Source organism: Dermacentor andersoni, chromosome 7 (genome assembly GCF_023375885.2).
Source record: "Dermacentor andersoni chromosome 7, qqDerAnde1_hic_scaffold, whole genome shotgun sequence".
NCBI classification, from domain to species: domain Eukaryota; kingdom Metazoa; phylum Arthropoda; class Arachnida; order Ixodida; family Ixodidae; genus Dermacentor; species Dermacentor andersoni.
Genome location: NC_092820.1, coordinates 16,320,963 through 16,339,724, shown reverse-complemented (window position 1 = coordinate 16,339,724; position 18,762 = coordinate 16,320,963). Strand labels below are relative to the sequence as shown.

Below are 18,762 nucleotides of genomic sequence, written 5' to 3'. Positions count from 1 at the left end.
GAAGTTACACGTGCAAGAAGGCTTGGTAAAAGATATGCAAGCTGTGTTTGAAGTGCTGTAGGACTTGTTAATCATGTTGTTATGTTGTTAATTATGTTAGGCCATGCTCTGCCAGGCATTGCCACCTGCTTCGCAGTCTGTGGCCCACTCGGACACAACAGCACACCCTCGCTAATAGCATCTGTAGAGCAGGGTGAAGAGGGTAACACCAGTGAGTTATGCTTTAGAAGAATTGGTTAAAATCGGCCAAACTGCACTTTCTTTCCTATTGCAATGCAACATAGCTAAATTTATTCATAAATATTGCTTGACTCTGACTTAGAGTTGTACATGAGGCATCACATATCATTGTAGCTACTACCATATCTTCATGGTGTGTAGGTACACAACAGCAGTGCCATTTGTGTCCTATGTTTGCGCTTTTTCTCCTAAAAGATGTGTAAAGTAAAAATAGTACATAGGCTGCTTTAGTGAAGTGCTGAGCTATCGCCTTAGATCGACTTTAGGTATGTCTTTATGTCCGTTCAGAGATTTTCATAATGTTTGTACAGTTGGTGTGTTTTTGCAGATGGCCCATTCTGATGTCCTTTTCAATGTTGTGTTACTGTTCTGACTGTTGTGCAGCAAGTGCTTAGCACAGCAGTTCTGCAGAGTAGTCCATTGGCATTAGATAGCTAGTGCTGTTGATACATATGTTTTTAAACTGGCTGTGGTTCTGTTATTATGGTTCAAAATTGGTCCACACTATTGTGAGAATGGGCTTGATTATATGGCAGATCTAATCAAGTGCAGAGGATGTTTATCCTTACTGTCACTTCATTCACCATAATATTCCACAATTGTTGGCTGCTAATTGTTATATATAAAGAAAACACCAATAGAAGCAGCTTCTACATGCAGAGACCGCAATGACGATGACATATCAAATCACAGAGCAGTTCGCAAGTAAACTTTGCTTTAAGATGCCCAAAATCACTTGTAATGCAGGAAGCTGCTGTGCTCAAATGTTCCAATACTGGTTCTCCATACAAGAAAAAGATGTCTGTTGTCAAGAGCAGCTTTCCTGTGTGCTCGGACTGAGTTTTCCTAATACCTGTGACAGAATGTTGACTGTCATTATTGCACCCAACTGTATTGTTGCTCATTGTTTTTGACAAGCTGAGTGCATAGAGCACTGTTGTAGTTACCATTGAATGACACTAATGATGTGGTACAGGTTCTGGCGAGCACCTACACCCGTTGAACTTGGACTGCCTGTGAAAAGAGCAGCTAATAGCTTAGAGCCCTGAAACACTTGGACCTTCCTGGCACCACTTTTGATCGGAAGTGTTGGCTGTTAAAGGGTTTAACCCAATCAATGAATGAATCAATCAATTCATCGATCGGTTGATCAATTGTGTTTACTCAGGATGCCTTTATTCTACACACCTCCTCTCCCCACCTGCCTGTGCAGCATGTTAGTTTCTCGGCCCTGAACTTGCTGCTTGCCGATGTGGAGCTGTGTCTGACAGCGCTTGCTGCACACCGCATCAAGAAATTCCAGACGTCGTGCCACTTTGTCGAAACCATTAAGAGCCACCCGCCCCCACCATCAAGGTGCCCGTCTGGAAAGATCAGGCTGCACATCCACACATCGACACCTTCAGCTCAGGTGAGTGTGGTGTTGGTGGTCATGGATTTGGCACTGCCCTCTCGGGTCTAGCTGCTTACTGGTAAAGATGGGAGTACACACTGAAACCTTGTTAATTAAGTCGGATAATTCGGACTCATACTCTGGTCCAGGCAGGTGTACGTACTATTAAGGGGGGAAAATTATATAGAAGCATTCTTTAAACCCTCCTTTACCAAATTTAATGGAACTGCACAGCTTTGTTAGCTTTTTTGCACTGATTTCAAATATGTAATTAGTTTTGTAATATGGCAATTAGTTTCAAAGTTAAAAATGTACCACTGTTTCTGAGAACAATGGACAAAAAAAAAGGCTACTCACCCAAACATTGCTTTAGGCACATCGCTAGATACAAGAAAACAGAAGGTTCACAGGGGAAGGGACATTTTTGTTTTTTGTATATGACAAGCATTTTTTTTTTTAAATGATGGTGTATCTGCATATGACATCCTCCAGTGCACTACATTTGCAGGCTTGGAGTGGCACCTGACATCAGTGAAAGATGCCGAGAGTGAGTGGGGCTATACTAATCCAGGTACAAACAAATTAGGAAGCCCCACTAAGCTTGAACAAAGACACTCCCTCACCAGAACAGGAATTGGCCTCCCTTGTGCAGTATTCGGCCACAACATCCCTAATGAAATGATCTCCTCAATGAACCAATGGCCCTCAGTCCCCAGCGGCTGCGGAGCACCTGTCCAAGGCGGCGGTCAGACTTGCAACGCAACAGAGGGTGCTAAGGATACCTGGGTCCGAACAGGCCGTCAATGGAAACTGACCCTTGCACCGTTCAACACCCGAACCCTCTCGAGTGAGACTAGCTTAGCAGGACTCCTCGAAGAACTATCAGACATTGTTTGGGATATTATCGGCCTTAGTGAGATTAGAAGAACGGGTGAGGCTTACACATTGCTGAATAACGGCCATGTCCTCTGCTATAGAGGTCTCCCGGATAAGAAGCAACACGGGGTAGGATTCCTAATCCATAAAGACACAGCGGGCAACATTGACGAATTCTACAGCATCAACGAGAGGGTAGCAGTAGTCATAATTAAACCCAGTACGAGGTATAGATTAAAGGTAGTACAAACCTACGCTTTAACGTCCAGTCACGACAATGAGGAAGATCAGTTTTATGAAGATGTTGAATTAGTGATGTGAAAAGTGCAAACGTGGTATACAGTAGTAATGGAGGACTTCAATGCAAAAGTGGAGAAAAAGCAGGCAGGTGAAGAGGCAACTGGCAATTATGGTGTCGATCCTAGAAACGCTAGAGGTGAGATGCTGGTAGAATTTGCAGAAAGGAATGAGCTGAGAATAATGAACACTTTTTTTCAGGAAACACAGCAACAGAAAATGGACCAGGAAAAGCCCTAATGGTTAAACGAGAAATGAAATTGATTTCATAGTTTTTGCCGACCCCAGCAAAGTGCAGGATGTAGAAGTAATAGGTACCTAGGGTAAAGTGTAGTGATCATAGGTTAGTGAGGGCCAGGATTCACTTCAATTTGAACAGAGAAAGAATAAAATTGGTGAAGAAGAAACAGGTCAACTTAGAGGCAGTAAGGGTAAAAGCAGACAAATTTAGGCTGGTACTTGCAAACAAATATGCAGCCTTAGAACAGAGAGATGATGATGATGACATAGAGGTAATGAATGAAACCGTAGCAAGGCTGGCTTCAGAGGCAGCAATTGAAGTGGGAGGCAAGGCACCAAGGCAACCAGTAGGGAAGCTCTCCCAAGTAACAAAGGACCTAATAAAGAAACGACAAAGAATGAAAGTGTGCAACTCAAGAGATAAGATAGAATTCGTGGAACTGTCAAAACTGATCAACACAGCGAAAATAAGTGATATTAGAAATTATAACGTAAGAAAGACTGAAGAAGCCATTAAACATGGACGCAGCCTGAAATCAGTGAGAAGGAAATTTGGCATAGGACAAACCAAGATATATGCACTGAAAGATAAGTAGGGTAATATCATCAGCAATCTCGAATGTATAATAAAAGCAGTGGAAGAATTCTATACTGAACTTTACAGTACCCAGACGAGTCAGGAGCGCTCTATTCAAAACAATAATGAACAGTATACAGAAACTCCTCCTATAACTAGAGACGAGGTAAGAAAGGCCTTGAAAGGCATGAAACGGGGAAAAGCAGCAGGAGAGGATGGAATAACAGGCACTTTAATCAAATATGGAGGAGACATAATGCTAGGAAAACTGGCGGCTCTCTATACGAAGTGTCTATCAACTGCAACGGTCACAGAAAATTGGAAGAATGCAAACATTATACTAATCTACAAAAAGGGCGACATAAAAGAACTAAAAAATTATAGGCCCATTAGCTTACTCCCAGTATTATATAAAATATTTACCAAAATAATCTCCAATAAAATAAGGAGAACACTAGACTTTAGTCAACCAAGGGAGCAGGCTGGCTTCAGGAAAGGTTACTCTACAATGGATCACATCCATGTCATTAAGGAGGTTATCGAGAAATCCGCAGAGTACAATAAGCCTCTCTATATGGCTTTCATAGATTACGAAAAAGCGTTTGATTCAGTAGAGATACCAGCAGTCATAGAGCCATTGCGTAATCAAGGAGTACAGACCGCTTACGTAAATACAGTGGAAAATATCTACAGAGATTCCACAGCCACCTTAATTCTACACAAGAAAAGTAGGAAGATACCTATAAAGAAAGGGGTCAGACAAGGAGACACAATCTCTCCAGTGCTATTCACCCCATGCTTAGATGAAGTATTCAAGCTATTAAACTGGGAAGGCTTAGGAGTAAAGATCAACGGCGAATACGTCAACAACCTTCGGTTTGCAAATGACATTGTTCTATTCAGCAACAATGCAGACGAGTTACAACAAATGATGGAGGACCTTAACAGGGAAAGTGTAAGAGTGGGGCGGAAGATTATTATGCAGAAGACAAAGATAATGATAAATAACCTGGCAAGGAAACAAGAGTTCAAGGTCGCAAGTCAGCCTACAGAGTCTGTGGAGCAGTATGTTTACCTAGGTCAACTAACCACAGGGAACCCTGACCATGAGAAGAAAATTCACAGAAGAATAAGAATGGGTTGGATCGCATACGGCAGACATCGTGAGCTCCTGACTGGGAGCTTACCAATATCATTGAAAAGGAAGGTATACAATCAGTGCATTTTACCGGTGCTGACATATGGCGCAGACTTGGTGCAAGCTTGAGAACAAGTTAAGGACCACGCAAAGAGCGATGGAACGAAGAATGCTAGGCATAACTTCAAGAGACAGAAAGAAAGTGGTTTGGATCAGAGAGAAAATGGGTATAGATGACATTCTAATAGACATTAAGAGAAAAAAATGGCGCTGGGCAGGTCATGTAATGCGCAGACTAGATAACCGTTGGACCATTAGGGTGACAGAATGGATACCAAGAGAAGGGAAGTGCAATAGAGGACAGCAGAAGCCCAGATGGTGCGACGAAATTAGGAAATTTGTGGGTACTACAGGTTTTCCCGCTCAATTTAATCCAAGCGCCAGTCAATTTAATCCGAGCGCCAGTCAATTTAATCTGCCAGTCAATTTAATCCAAGTGCCAGTGATTTTAATCCGAGCACTACTCAATTTAATCCAAACGCCACTCAATTTAATCCAAACGCCAGCCGAAATGATCCAAACGCCAGTGAATTTAATCCAGGCGCAACGGAATTCAAGAACCTCTGGATTTCAAAACTTCTGAAAATTTGCGAACGTATTGGGAGTTAACACCTTGAACATGAAAGAGCGGAGAGGTAGACCAGTAGCTATCCTGCCACGGGACTAACGCCAACTTTTGGAGGTTTTGAAGCGAGAAGTTTCACTGCGCTAGTCAACACCATGCATCGCGCAAGCCGGCATATGTCGGAATTGGCTCCGTAAGCATGTTCGGAGTCTAATTGGCTCCGTGAGTGTGTTCGGAGTCAAATTGGCTCCGTAAGCGTGTTCGGAGTCGGCGCAGGTGGCCACTGCCGCGCGCTATGCGTCATCGTTTCACGTTCGCCGCAAGCGCGTGTTAATCTCAGAGGCCAACTATATAACCGCTTGCCAGAGAATAGGCGTGCGCATTCAACATGGAAGGAGAAGAGAGTGGTACTACCGATGCAGATAGCTGTGTTTATGGCTGTACAGAAATCGCAAGACACTGTGCCCAACAATGATGAATAAAGAAGTTTAATAATCCTGCATAACTTATGGTATATATCATTGATAAGCAAATTGCATAACTACACATAGCACACGTGTAGAATAACCATAGGCAAACCAAAGCATATCCATAAGTGAAACCGTAAGCATAACCATAGGCTAAATCATAAAGCATAATCATAAACTAAACCGTAAACATATTCATAACTTAAACCATAAGCATATCCATAAGTAAAACCGTAAGCATATCCATAGGCTAAATCATAAAGCATGACCATAAGCTAAACCGTAAGCATAACCATAGGCTAAATCTTGAAGCATAACCATAAGCTAAACCATAAGCATCACCGAACCTTTTCGATTCGAGATATCCAGGCTTAACCTTAGCTAAGCCCCAGCCAATTTTCTTATATTCTACTTCATTATGAGAACGACACAGAAGATGAACATGTTCCAAATTAATTGAGAGGAAACGTCAGCATGAGTACGTCGAGTTAATGGTACACATGCGATTTGGTCATGGCTATCATACGAAACAATAAAGGTTGATTCGATGATAATCACTGGGCCCTCGCCGGGAGGCTTCGGTCGCTCGCGAATACTATTCACTATTCTACTGCGATATCCGCAGCCTCCAATCAAATACCTTGTCATCGGTACCGCTAAAACAGTCATGAATACCATTTTTTTGAATAACTAATATGGTCGAGTCATTAGTGATCACAAGTGAAATACAATGCGCAGTTTGGGGTTCTTGGTGTGTTGCGCAACATAACGTCATATACATCCAATGAAATACGATGAAACAAGTGGCCCACTATGCCTACTATATACTCGTATACTTAAGTCACTGGCGAATATTATTCACCTATTTTACTATGCCTGAGGCAGCTTTCCCTCGTGACTGCCGTCAGTAGTATCAATGAAGCTGTAGCACGATGAGCACTTTTGCATTACCACTGCCAACTGATACATCCGAGTTTTTAGTCATCACTAGTGATACGCTCACTGCGATCTTCTCGAATTTTCATGCAGAATAGCGTCATAGATATGAAATGAAATGTAATTCAGACGGCTATTCACTAACTATAATTTGATAACTATAGGAAATACCAAGATTGATTCACTCTAGTGATGAAGAATCACTTTGTGAAGTTTGATGGTGACAGCCATCATTCATGCACGCCGTCAATGGTATAAATGAAAGTGTAATGAGAGTTTTAATCAGTCAACATTGCTAATTGACATCGCAGAGCCATTAATGATCACTAGCAATAGGCTCTGTTCGGTGTTCTTGCACTTTTATGCTGCATAGCGTCATGCATGTCAAATGGTAAGTAATTCAAACGATGATTCAAGATTAATAACCTGGAGTTGATAAGAATTAGCCACTAGTAATCAGGAATCACTTTGTTATGAGAGCAGTAGCCACCATTCGTTCATTTTGCCAGAGGTATTGAATGTGTTTCCCCAATTACTTTCCTCTGAGATTGCTGATGTGATCGAATTACTGGGGGTCATTGGTTCACTTTAATTTTCTCGACTACTCACAAATCACAGCTTCATGGACATAAAATGAAAAGTTGCTCAAAAGGTGATTAAGTTATGACAATTATGGAATGAGAAGTTTCAGCCAGTAGTAAATATCAATAATTTTTTACCATTACAGCGTCTGCTTGTACGCGCTGCAATTGAGTAAAGTTTCAATAAACCAGCAATATTTTGAAGAATAGAAAGAACATCAGCGAGTCATTAGCAATAAATAGTGATTTTGCACAGTTCTGTTTGCCGGGTATATACAATTCTTCACTGTAACCGCATCTCATGAAAAGTCGTTAGCAACGTAATTATATTATGCTGTGTAGGATCTCATATGGTTTAGTCCCTGGAGATGACAGATCACATCACATTTCCCGTACGTCGCATATATGTAAACTTCGGCAATACGCTATGAGGTGAAAAGAGGGCGTTCACGGTGCTTTACAATGCGTATGGTAGCTGTGATGCGTACAGAACGTTTCGCAGGTCTGATACGTTCAGAGAAAGGCAGCCCATTTGACGGTTTGCTGTTCTAACAAATTTCTTGAAAAGGCGAATGATGTGAATGAGTAAAAAAGGCGGCAACAAACGACGAAACGCCCAAAAAGACTGGAATGGACACATAATTGCTCAAAATGCAATCGGCAAGAACGGCTTTACAATAAATTTAAAAAAAAGCATCACGCCTCTTGAGAAGCAAGCGTACCTGAGTGCACTACAAATTGTGTTTTGTTTTCCTTCACTTAAAGAGGGGCGTACTAATAACTGGGTAAATGATAAATGCCGAGAACGGTTGCATTTGTTTTGCTTTGACGTGTTTCTGCGTACATTATTCCTTTCAGGGAGAGCTTAATTTCCATATATGGCCTTGCTTATCGTCATCTCTCAGCCATTGCTTGTGGACATTAGTCAGGTCCATCGTATGGGATGCTCTCTTCTTGCCAATATTTCTGTATAATTCTGTTCACTGTGTGCGTCCGCTGGATGCGCGCTTGTGAAGCAAAGGCCAGGCGTTTCTGAGCTTCATCGATGGCTGACAAAAGTGGCGAATCTTGAACTGCGGGAAAGCTTACTCTCGCAACCGCCATAAGCCTGCCACTTTCGTGTTTCAACTTTAAGAAGCCCTTCGAATGGCCACAATGAATTTTCCCGTTTGTGTATCACAGTTTCACTTGCGGTCTTTGCCATATGCTACTGGCTAGGCAAAGGTAAGACCATCCCTATATACTATGGGCTCAGAAGAAGCTAGGTGGGTTTTGGAAAAGCTAGACTTCCGAGCATCAAAGTGCTTTGATGTCGTAGAGAAAAAGTTCAAAGTAATTTTTATTCATCAGCCTAATAATTTGTGCAAACGCGTCAAGTGATTATCATCGAATCAACCTTTATTGTTTCGTTTGATAGCCATGACCAAATCGCATACGTACCATTAACTCGACGTACTCATGCTGATGTTTCCTCTCAATTAATTTGGAGCATGTTCATCTTCTGTGTCGTTCTCATAACGAAGTAGAACATAAGAAAATTGGCTGGGGCTTAGCTAAGTTAAAGCCTGGATATCTCGAATCGAAAAGGTTTGGTGATGCTTATGGTTTAGCTTATGGTTATGCTTTAAGATTTAGCCTATGGTTATGCTTACGGTTTAGCTTATGGTCATGCTTTATGATTTAGCCTATGGTTATGCTTACGGTTTTACTTATGGATATGCTTATGGTTTAAGTTATGAATATGCTTACGGTTTAGCTTATAATTATGCTATATGATTTAGCCTATGGTTATGCTTACGGTTTCACTTATGGATATGCTTTGGTTAGCTTATGGTTATGCTACACGTGTGCTATGTGTAGTTATGCAAATTGCTTATCAATGATATATACAATAAGTTATGCAGGATTATTAAACTTCTTTATTCATCATTGTTGGGCACAGTGTCTTGCGATTTCTGTACAGCCATAAACAAAGCTCTCTGTATCGGTAGTATCACTCTCTTCTCCTATCATGTTGAATGCGCACGCCTATTCTTTGGCAAGCGGTTATATAGTCGGCCTCTGAGATTAACACGCGCTTGCGGCGAACGTGAAACGATGACGCATAGCGCGCGGCAGTGGCCACCTGCGCCGACTCCGAACACGCTCACGGAGCCAATTCGACTCCCAACATGCTTATGGAGCCAATTCCGACATACGCCGGCTCGCGCGATGCATGGTGTTGACTAGCGTAGTGAAACTTTTCGCTTCAAAACCTCCAAAAGTTGTCGTTAGTCCCGTGGCAGGATAGCTACTGTTCTACCTCCCCGCTCTTTCACGTCCAAGGTGTTAACTCACAATATGTTCGCAAATTTTCAGAAGTTTTGAAATCCAGAGGTTCTTGAATTCCGTTGTGCCCGGATTAAATTCACTGGCGTTTGGATTATTTCAGCTGGCGTTTGGATTAAATTGAGTGGCGCTCGGATTAAGATCACTGGCACTTGGATTAAATTGACTGGTGCTTAGATTAAATTGACTGGCGCTCGGATTAAATTGACTGGCGCTTGGATTAAATTGAGCGGGAAAACCTGTAGTTGGAATTGGTTGATGCAGGACAGGGGTAATTGGAGATCGCAGGGAAAGGCCTTCGTCGTGCAGTGGACATGAATCGGCTGATGATGATGATGATCAATTATGTTGCGCAAAAATTTTTATGATTCCACCTCACGATGTAGTGAAAGTAATGTTAGTTTCAGCGTAAGGAGGGCAGACGAAGGTGAAAAATAGCGGTCATACCGGTGAAAAATGAAACGGACTTTTTTCTGAACTGCTTCTAGTTTGATTATGTTGTTTTGGCTATGGGGTGACCAGACTGTTGTGGCATAATCGATAACGGCGCAAACAAGATTTTTTATACAATAAGAGTTTAAAAGGCAATCGGTGCTTTGCATTTAAGGCAGAACTGCAAATATTTGTTATTTCAACCCCATTGAAATGCAGCTAGACTAGACTAGACTAGAAATGAAATAGACTTTATACTCTGCGCTAACCCTGGCATCATACAAGATGTGGATGTGCTCGGCAAGGTGCGCTGCAGTGACCATAGGATGGTAAGAACTCGAATTAGCCTAGACCTGAGGAGGAAACGGAAGAAACTGGTACATAAGAAGCCGATCAATGAGTTAGCGATAAGAGGGAAAATAGAGGAATTCCAGATCAAGCTACAAACAGGTATTCAGCTTCAACTCAGGAAGAGGACCTTAGTGTCGAAGCAATGAATGACAATCTTGTGGGCGTTATTAAGAAGTGTGCAATAGAAGTCTGTGGTAACTCCGTTAGACAGGATACCAGTAACCTATGGCAGGAGACGAAAGGTCTGATCAAGAAACGCCAATGTATGAAAGCCTCTAACCCTACAGCTGGAATAGAACTGGCAGAACCTTGAAGTTAATCAACAAGCATAAAACAGCTGACATAAGGAAGTATAATATGGATAGAATTGAACATGCTCTCAGGAACGGAGGAAGCCTAAAAACAGTGAAGAAGAAACTAGGAATAGGCAAGAATCAGATGTATGCGTTAAGAGACAAAGGTGGCAATATCATTACTAATATGGATGAGATAGTTCAAGTGGCTGAGGAGTTCTATAGAGATTTATACAGTACCAGTGGCACCCACGAGGATAATGGCATAGAGAATAGCGTAGAGGAATTTGAAATCCCACAAGTAATGCCAGAAGAAGTAAAGAAAGCCATGGAAGCTATGCAAAGGGGGAGGCAGCTGGGGAGGATCAGGTAACAGCAGATTTGTTGAAGGATGGTGGACAGATTGCTCTAGAAAAACTGGCCACCCTGTATACGCAATGCCTCATGACCTCTAGCGTACCGGAACCTTGGAAGAACGCTAATGTAATCTTAATCCATAAGAAAGGGGACGCCAAGGACTTCAAAAATTATAGACCGATCAGCTTACTGTTCGTTGCCTACAAACTATTTACTAAGGTAATCGCAAATAGAATCAGGAACACCTTAGACTTCTGTCAAGCAAAGGACCAGGCAGGATTCCATAAAGGCTACTCAACAATAGACCATATTCACACTATCAATCAGGTGATAGAGAAATGTGCGGAATATAACCAACCCTTATATATAGCTTTTGTTGATTACGAGAAAGCGATTGATTCTGTTGAAACCTCAGCAGTCACGGAGGCATTACGGAATCAGGGTGTAGACGAGCCGTATGTAAAAATACTGAAAGATATCTATAGTGGCTCCACAGCCACCGTAGTCCTCCAAAAAGAAAGCAACAAAATCCCAATAAAGAAAGGCGTCAGGCAGGGAGATACAATCTCTCCAATGCTATTCACAGTGTGTTTACAGGAGGTATTCAGAGACCTAGATTGGAAAAAAATTGGGGATAAGAGTTAGTGAAGAATACCTAAGTAACTTGCGATTCGCTGATGATACTGGCTTGCTTAGTAACTCAGGGGACCAACTGCAATGCATGCTCACTGATCTGGAGAGGCAAAGCAGAAGAGTGGGTCTAAAAATTAATCTGCAGAAAACTAAAGTAATGTTTAGCAGTCTCGGAAGAGAACGGCAATTTACAATAGGTAGCGAGGCACTGGAAGTGGTAAAGGAATACATCTACTTACGGCAGGTAGTGACCGCGGATCCGGATCATGAGACGGAAATAACCAGAAAAATAAGAATGGGCTGGGGTGTAATTGGCAGGCATTCGGAGATCATGAACAGCAGGTTGCCAATATCCCTCAAGAGAAAAGTGTATAATAGCTGTGTCTTACCGGTATTCACCTACGGGGCAGAAACCTGGAGGCTTACGAAAAGGGTTCTACTTAAATTGAGGACGACACAACGAGCTATGGAAAGAAGAATGATGGGTGTAACGTTAAGGGATAAGAAAAGAGCAGATTAGGTGAGGGAACAAACGCGAGTTAATGACATCTTCATTGAAATCAAGAAATAGAAATCGGCATGGGCAGGACATGTAATGAGGAGGGAAGATAACTGATGGTCACGAAGGTTTACGGACTGGATTCCAAGGGAAGGGAAGCGAAGCAGGGGACGGCAGAAAGTTAGGTTGGCAGATGAGATTAAGAAGTTTGCTGGGACGATATGGCCACAATTAGTATATGACCGGGGTAGTTGGAGAAGTATGGGAGAGGCCTTTGCCCTGCAGTGGGCGTAACCAGGCTGATGATGACGATGATGAAATGTGGCTGCCGCGGTCAAGATCGAACCCGCAACCTCGAGCAATGCCATAGCCGCAAAGCTACCCCGGTAGGCACAGAAGCGTTGATTTGACGTGTGATTGCTTCCGTAGTGTTGCCTAGATGTAATTTCTAGGTGACACTACAGTGTGCTTTAATGAGGCACTGCTTCAGCATGCCCTGCATAAGTTTGTGTGGTGTTTATTTTTCAGAAATAGCAGAAATGTACTACACCTTACTTTCGAACTCAAATTTTATTGAGTTTGCCTACAACTGCTGTCATGCCTATAGTAGTAGTGTTTCCTTGCCTTGTCACATCACCATCTCCCTCTCTCCCCCTCCCTCTTGTATATAGGAACTCGAGTGAAGAGTTGCAAGGCTATTATTCATTTGTTTTGCGACTGCATCGGTCCTACCCATTCTCTGCCCTCTCCCCCCTCCTGTCTGCCAGTCTATCTAGCTTCACTCTGGTCTTGCACATTACCATAAATATAAGCTATGCAGTTTCTGCAGTGCTGTTGCGGGGGGGTCATGGATAGTTACAGCTGTCCAGAGGCTACTATGCACATGCGACGCGAAAGAAAGCTCCAAATGAGTTTCTTCCTCGTATCGCCTTTCCTCTCTGCCATGCTTCTGTCATGTATACACACGCTCTGAACCATCCTCTGACGCGGTGTGGCAGACAGCAGCAGCAACAAGAACAGCAGCAACAGCAGCAGTGGGGAAAGTCAAAGGAAGAGGATAAGAAAGCTTCACTTAAAAAGCGTAGTGCTGTACAAGATGGACTCTGCAGCGACGATGGCTACAAGATGGCACCAGAGTAGAGTGTGCCATCTTCACCAAAGCATTGCATGAGCAGAGGTCTGTGTTCAGCGGCTGCTATGAATTGTGGCCACACATCGCCCGTGCACTGCCTAAATTAAGCAAGGCAACGGCTGCCGCGGCTCACTATCCCAAACTCGTGGCAGCTGGTAGTTCTGTGAGATTCGAGACCCCCACAAAAGGGAATCACAAATGGGACTGCCCAAAGTGATTTGGGAGCCAGTAAAATTGTGTTTTGTAGCAGATAAAATTTTTGTTTGGAAAAATTCGTAGCAGATAAATTTTCATTTTGGAGCAATTTGGAGCAGGCCGATCTGTTGGAATTTTGGTGGAGCAATTGAATACGGAAGTGTGAAAGCACAACAAAACACCGAATAAACCAACACGAGCACTCTACTGCAACTGTCTTAAGCTAATCTTGAAGCAGGTTACCCTGATACTGAAACTGTCGAGTGCATGCACACCTTGGTAATAGTACCTGTAGATATTTAATTAGTGGTAGCAACCACAGAAAATGCATTCTGCAATAGTGAGTCTGAATTTTGAAAAAGTAATTCGACATTTTTAATAAATACATTTTTCTTTATTGTCTCAACAATGTGCGTGAAGTGCCTGGAAATGCACTTCAGCAACAGCCTATACGGAAAAACCAGAGTTATGAACTGCTGTGGTTTGTAGAAAGCCATTTCTACATAATAGACCAGGGCGATTCCGAAGCACCCAATGCTTAACCTTCTTGTATAATGTAAAACTATTCCAATCTGTTTTCATTCCAAATCCACCATTAGTGCTTTGTGATGGGTCAAAAATGGTTCAGGCTTCGCGCATATGGGCATAAAAACAGACTGGAATAGTTTTGCGTTACACTGGCCCTGGGGACAGAGACGGCTGAACCCGCTGCAGCGTGCGCCTCCCTAATATCTTGTTCACTCGCAGCGCCCTCATCCTACTTTTACTGTGATAGCAGTTACAGACACTCCAGGTGCATTTCTGCCATCGATTATGCCGTGATGTTCCGTATAAAGTCCAAGGCTGGTAGCATCGTCGCCGCGCGCCATATGTGCGAGTGAAAGCGTGCAAAGGTGGGCCAACAATGGCTCCTGAAACTCGCACACAAGGCACCGGGAGGCGTAGAGTGAGGGAGGGGGAAGGGGTCTACTTCGGTGGTGGCTGCTTGCGTGTGGCGCGGCTGCGTGGGCCCTATTTTAGAAAGCGATCTCCGATAGGACAGAGTGCATGCCGAGTACTGATAGCTTCGTGTGCATTGTGTTTTCACCACTTAGTTCGCGTTGAAGCGAGAGGGAGCACGAAGGTCAATTTGCTCGCTGCTGCTGTCGCGTTTCCTCACTCTGGCGTTTTGACAGCGTTTCTGCGGTCATCGAGTGAGATGTGACCACGTTTGCTTGTGCGTGCCTGACACTATGCTTGTTTATTTAGTTAGTATGCCTATGTTTACAGCTTTATAGGGCCGACAGATCTAGTATCCTTATTTTGCTGACTGTCTAGTGATTTGCTAACAATCGATGCTTCACCTTTCAGGCGAAACTGCGACTTTTTTGGTTGTGAAAATGACGAGACTTCCAGCATCGACGTGCTGGGTGCTGGCAGCAAACATGCTGGCAGCAAACAAAAGCTGGAACTGTGACGAACTGTTTTGCATGTGCACAGTTTGTTGTATCCACCCAGGAAGCCAAGTGAAGTTGATGTGGACTAAAGGACTACTGATGACGACTGCAAGACAGTGCTTGCAAAACTTTTGGAGCGACAAAGTGCAGAATGGTGAAAATGATGCTGAAACATGTGAAAATTTGTCTGACAGTGACATCTTTAACTTTGCCAGTGCCAAGTCGCCCTGCTCAAGTGACGGTGAGGACGACACTGAGCTGAAAGATGCGCCGTGTCTGCCAGTTGCGGAAACAGCGCAAGCACTAGATGTGATGTGGCTGTTCACTGAAAAGAGGGATTAATGGACGCATTGGCTTTCCACGTGGATAACTTCGAGACTGCAGTTGTCGCTGCGAGGTCACCGAAGCAGCAAACAAAACTGAGGGATTTCTTGTGGCCTCTTTCCATGAAATAAAAAGGTTTTCTGCTTTTCTTGTGAAACATGTGTGATCTCACAGGCAGGTAAGTGCATATTTCTCAGGTAAGCTGTAGTACCACTTAGAACATACTTTCTTTGCGTCCCAGTCAGGTACGGTTAAATTAGGTTCCACTGTACTCTACATGCACTGCTGTTTAGCCAGCTTGTTTGATTTGCTCAGCACTTTCCTACCTAATCTACATGACTATATGCAGCTGCCATGTACTTGCAACCCACTACACAACATTGAGCCGAAGTAGCCAATGCCAACTAAGCTTATCACGTACTGATGCCAATTTCTTCCATCTCCAAATGTGCCATTTTTGTTCTCAGTGTTGAAGTAATCAGGGCAGGAAATATGTAGCTGGGTTTCTTACAAGAAGCGTGCACATAATCTAAACTAAACACAACACTTCAAAGTCTGTGACTTCGAAGGTGTGCAAGGTTAAGATGCCTTACACAGGCCAGATATGTGCCATATAGCTATACCTTTAAGCTCAGCATAAGGTGGCAGCCTGGTTTTGAGAGTGAAAATTTCTTTATTTTTTTTTTCTATCAATCTTGATGAGATTATGCATATACTTGTTTAGTTGTTCATGTTGATTTCAAGTATTATTTCGGTATTCTGCATGTCAAATATTTAAAGAGCTAATTAAAATTCATTAGAAATTACATCGCATTAATCTAGGCCTCAATGTAAGTAAATTGCAAAATAAAAATTTAATTTTAATGCATGGGTCAACAGCCCAAAACGTGAGGAAAGCAATAATGTGAGCATTCTTAAAAAGTGGCCAATATGAAAGCCCTTATAATACATTGAAGTTCACATTTTGCAATGTGGGAACAATGTGGCAAGAAAGAGAAAAGTAATTAAATTTTGAAGCCATAGTTCTAAAATCTTCTTGCCATTATACCCCTTATCATGCATGCAGCTTTCTACAGCAAGAAAATGCGATTATACCTGCTCTGGGTGCTGAGATATCAATGATGGCAGATTGCAAAGAGTAAAAAAAAAGTGCATTGCATGAAAATTTCAAAAAACAACTGAACATAGGAGGGACACTGGTTCATGAGAATAATTTTGTTACTATCTGGCTGAAATATTGATCCGTGATGCAAGATACTTCAGAGATTACTGTAAAAAGAGTTATAGACTTTGGAAATGTCAGTTTTGAAAATCCGATTTTATTGCAATTTTTGGCCTCCTAGAACAAGGGTGCCCCTTAATCAAAGAGCACCACCTATGCTGCTGTGTGCAACATACTGGCATTCACCAAGAAAAATTATAGTTTTGATAATGCAAATGCACTTCCCAGGATACTATAGTGAAACAGCAATTATAATTAAACAACTATCGCCCTGTGTCGTTAAAGAGTGGATGTTGCAACCTATTGGAACACACTCTTTAAGGCCATAATATCCCATTTAGAAAATAACAAATTGCTTTACAGCCGACAACACGGATTTAGATCAGGCCTGTCAACCGTAACCCAACTCGCTGAGTTAACAGATGAAATATCTAATGCAATAAATGATGGAAACGAAATAGATGCAGTACTCTTAGAATTTTTCCAAGGCGTTAAACATTGTCCCGCATCAAGTTTTAATTACAAAGCTCTCAGCATTTGGTACTGACAGCAAAATAATTTCATGGATTTGCAGCTTTCTATTAAATCTAAAACAAAGGTTGGCATTGATAAACATGTCTCACATCAACTTGAAATTTACTCAGGAGTTTCACAAGTTTCCGTTCTTGCTCATATTTTATTTCTTATGTATGTCAATGATATCCAGTTCAATATTCATGGAATGGTCCAAATGCAGCTTTTCGCTGATGATCGTGTAGTATACACAGTTGCACGTAATTTAGGACACCAAATCGAACTAAACAATTCACTTCAATCCATCCGTTCATGGTGTGACACATGAGGCATGAGACCTAATGCGTCAAAAACAAAATGCATCACATTGACTAACAAGAAAAATCTACTTCACTTCATGCATACTCTTGGAAACACAGCATTCGTCAAATGCAATCAGGTAAAATACTTGGGCCTTAATATCCTGTCATACCTTAACTGGGAACCTCACACCTACTCCATATGTCAGACCGCATGAGGTAACCTATCCTTCTTAAGAAGGAAGCTGTGCAATACTCTGCCACAGGTCAAATTAAGTGCCTGCAAAACACTTATCAGACCATCATAAGAATATGCTGATTTAATCTGCAGCCCTTATCAAAAACACCCAATTGATAAAGTAGAGCACATACAAAAACTGGCAATCAGATTCATATATTCTGATTATTCAATGCAATCCAATGCCTCTGAACTATTATCGGAAGCACATTTAGAACTACTGGCACAATGAAGAATAATTTCAAAACTTAAATTCTTTTACCTTTTGTACCAAGGCCACTTCAAAATTCCACAGTCACGTTACTTACTTGATCCATTTTTACACTCATCAAGAACTAGCCACAGTAAGAAAGTTCACCAACCTCCAAGCCACGTTAATATCTATAAGCATTCACTACTTCCTTTTGCTATCTATTACTGGAATGACTTAGCTAACAGTGATGTGTGTTATAATACCGTGGAATCTTTTGTAACCAAAGTTAAAACCATTCATTTCTGTTCATGATTGCTGTTGTTCTACCTTTGTAACCACTCCTGCAAGTGCCATCAAAGCCTGCAGTATGTTAAAAAAAAAAAGTCACACAGGTAAACACACTAGAATCCCTCCAAAATCATGCAGCATGTTTCATCTTGTTTAACTATTCTTCTGCAGTGAAGACCACGATTATATCCGCCACCTAAATAACCTTAATATAACGCTAGCAGAAAGGAAATATCCCCGAGTTGCTCTCGATAGGGCTTATGATGCCGCGTCAAGATTGGAGAGACAGTTGGAATTGGCGAAAAAACAGCCCACACCAGAATCTGACAGACCGCAGACCGCCTCCCTTTATAAAAAAATATTCTAATGCACTCCCAGACATAAACAACATCCTATGAAAACACCAACAAATATTATCAAGTAACGAGCGTCTGAGAAAAGCATTCCCAGATGTACCTAGGGTTACCTATCGCCGAAACAGGAACTTTAAAGACATGTTAGTGCACGCAAAAGTCAGCCAACACCATTCCCCCATTATAAAAGCATGTTGTCGTCCCAGATGCAAAACCTGCAGGCACCTTCAAAGTGAAATTACAATTAAAAGCACCGCAAATAGTTATACACACAAAGTCAAATCTATCTTCACATGTACAAGTTCG

General features: G+C 42.1%; 1 protein-coding gene and 1 long non-coding RNA gene across 3 annotated transcripts in view; one reads left to right on the top strand and one right to left on the bottom strand.

Annotated features, from left to right (window-relative positions):
- Nucleotides 1-18,762, bottom strand: part of Sirt2 (Sirtuin 2) — a 299,336-nt gene that overhangs the window by 199,978 nt on the left and 80,596 nt on the right. The window lies entirely within an intron of this gene.
- On the top strand, nt 1,145-15,498 carry LOC129386002 (uncharacterized). The gene is made up of 2 exons (XR_008613470.2): nt 1,145-1,651; nt 14,941-15,498. It is a non-coding gene; the product is annotated as an uncharacterized lncRNA (long non-coding RNA).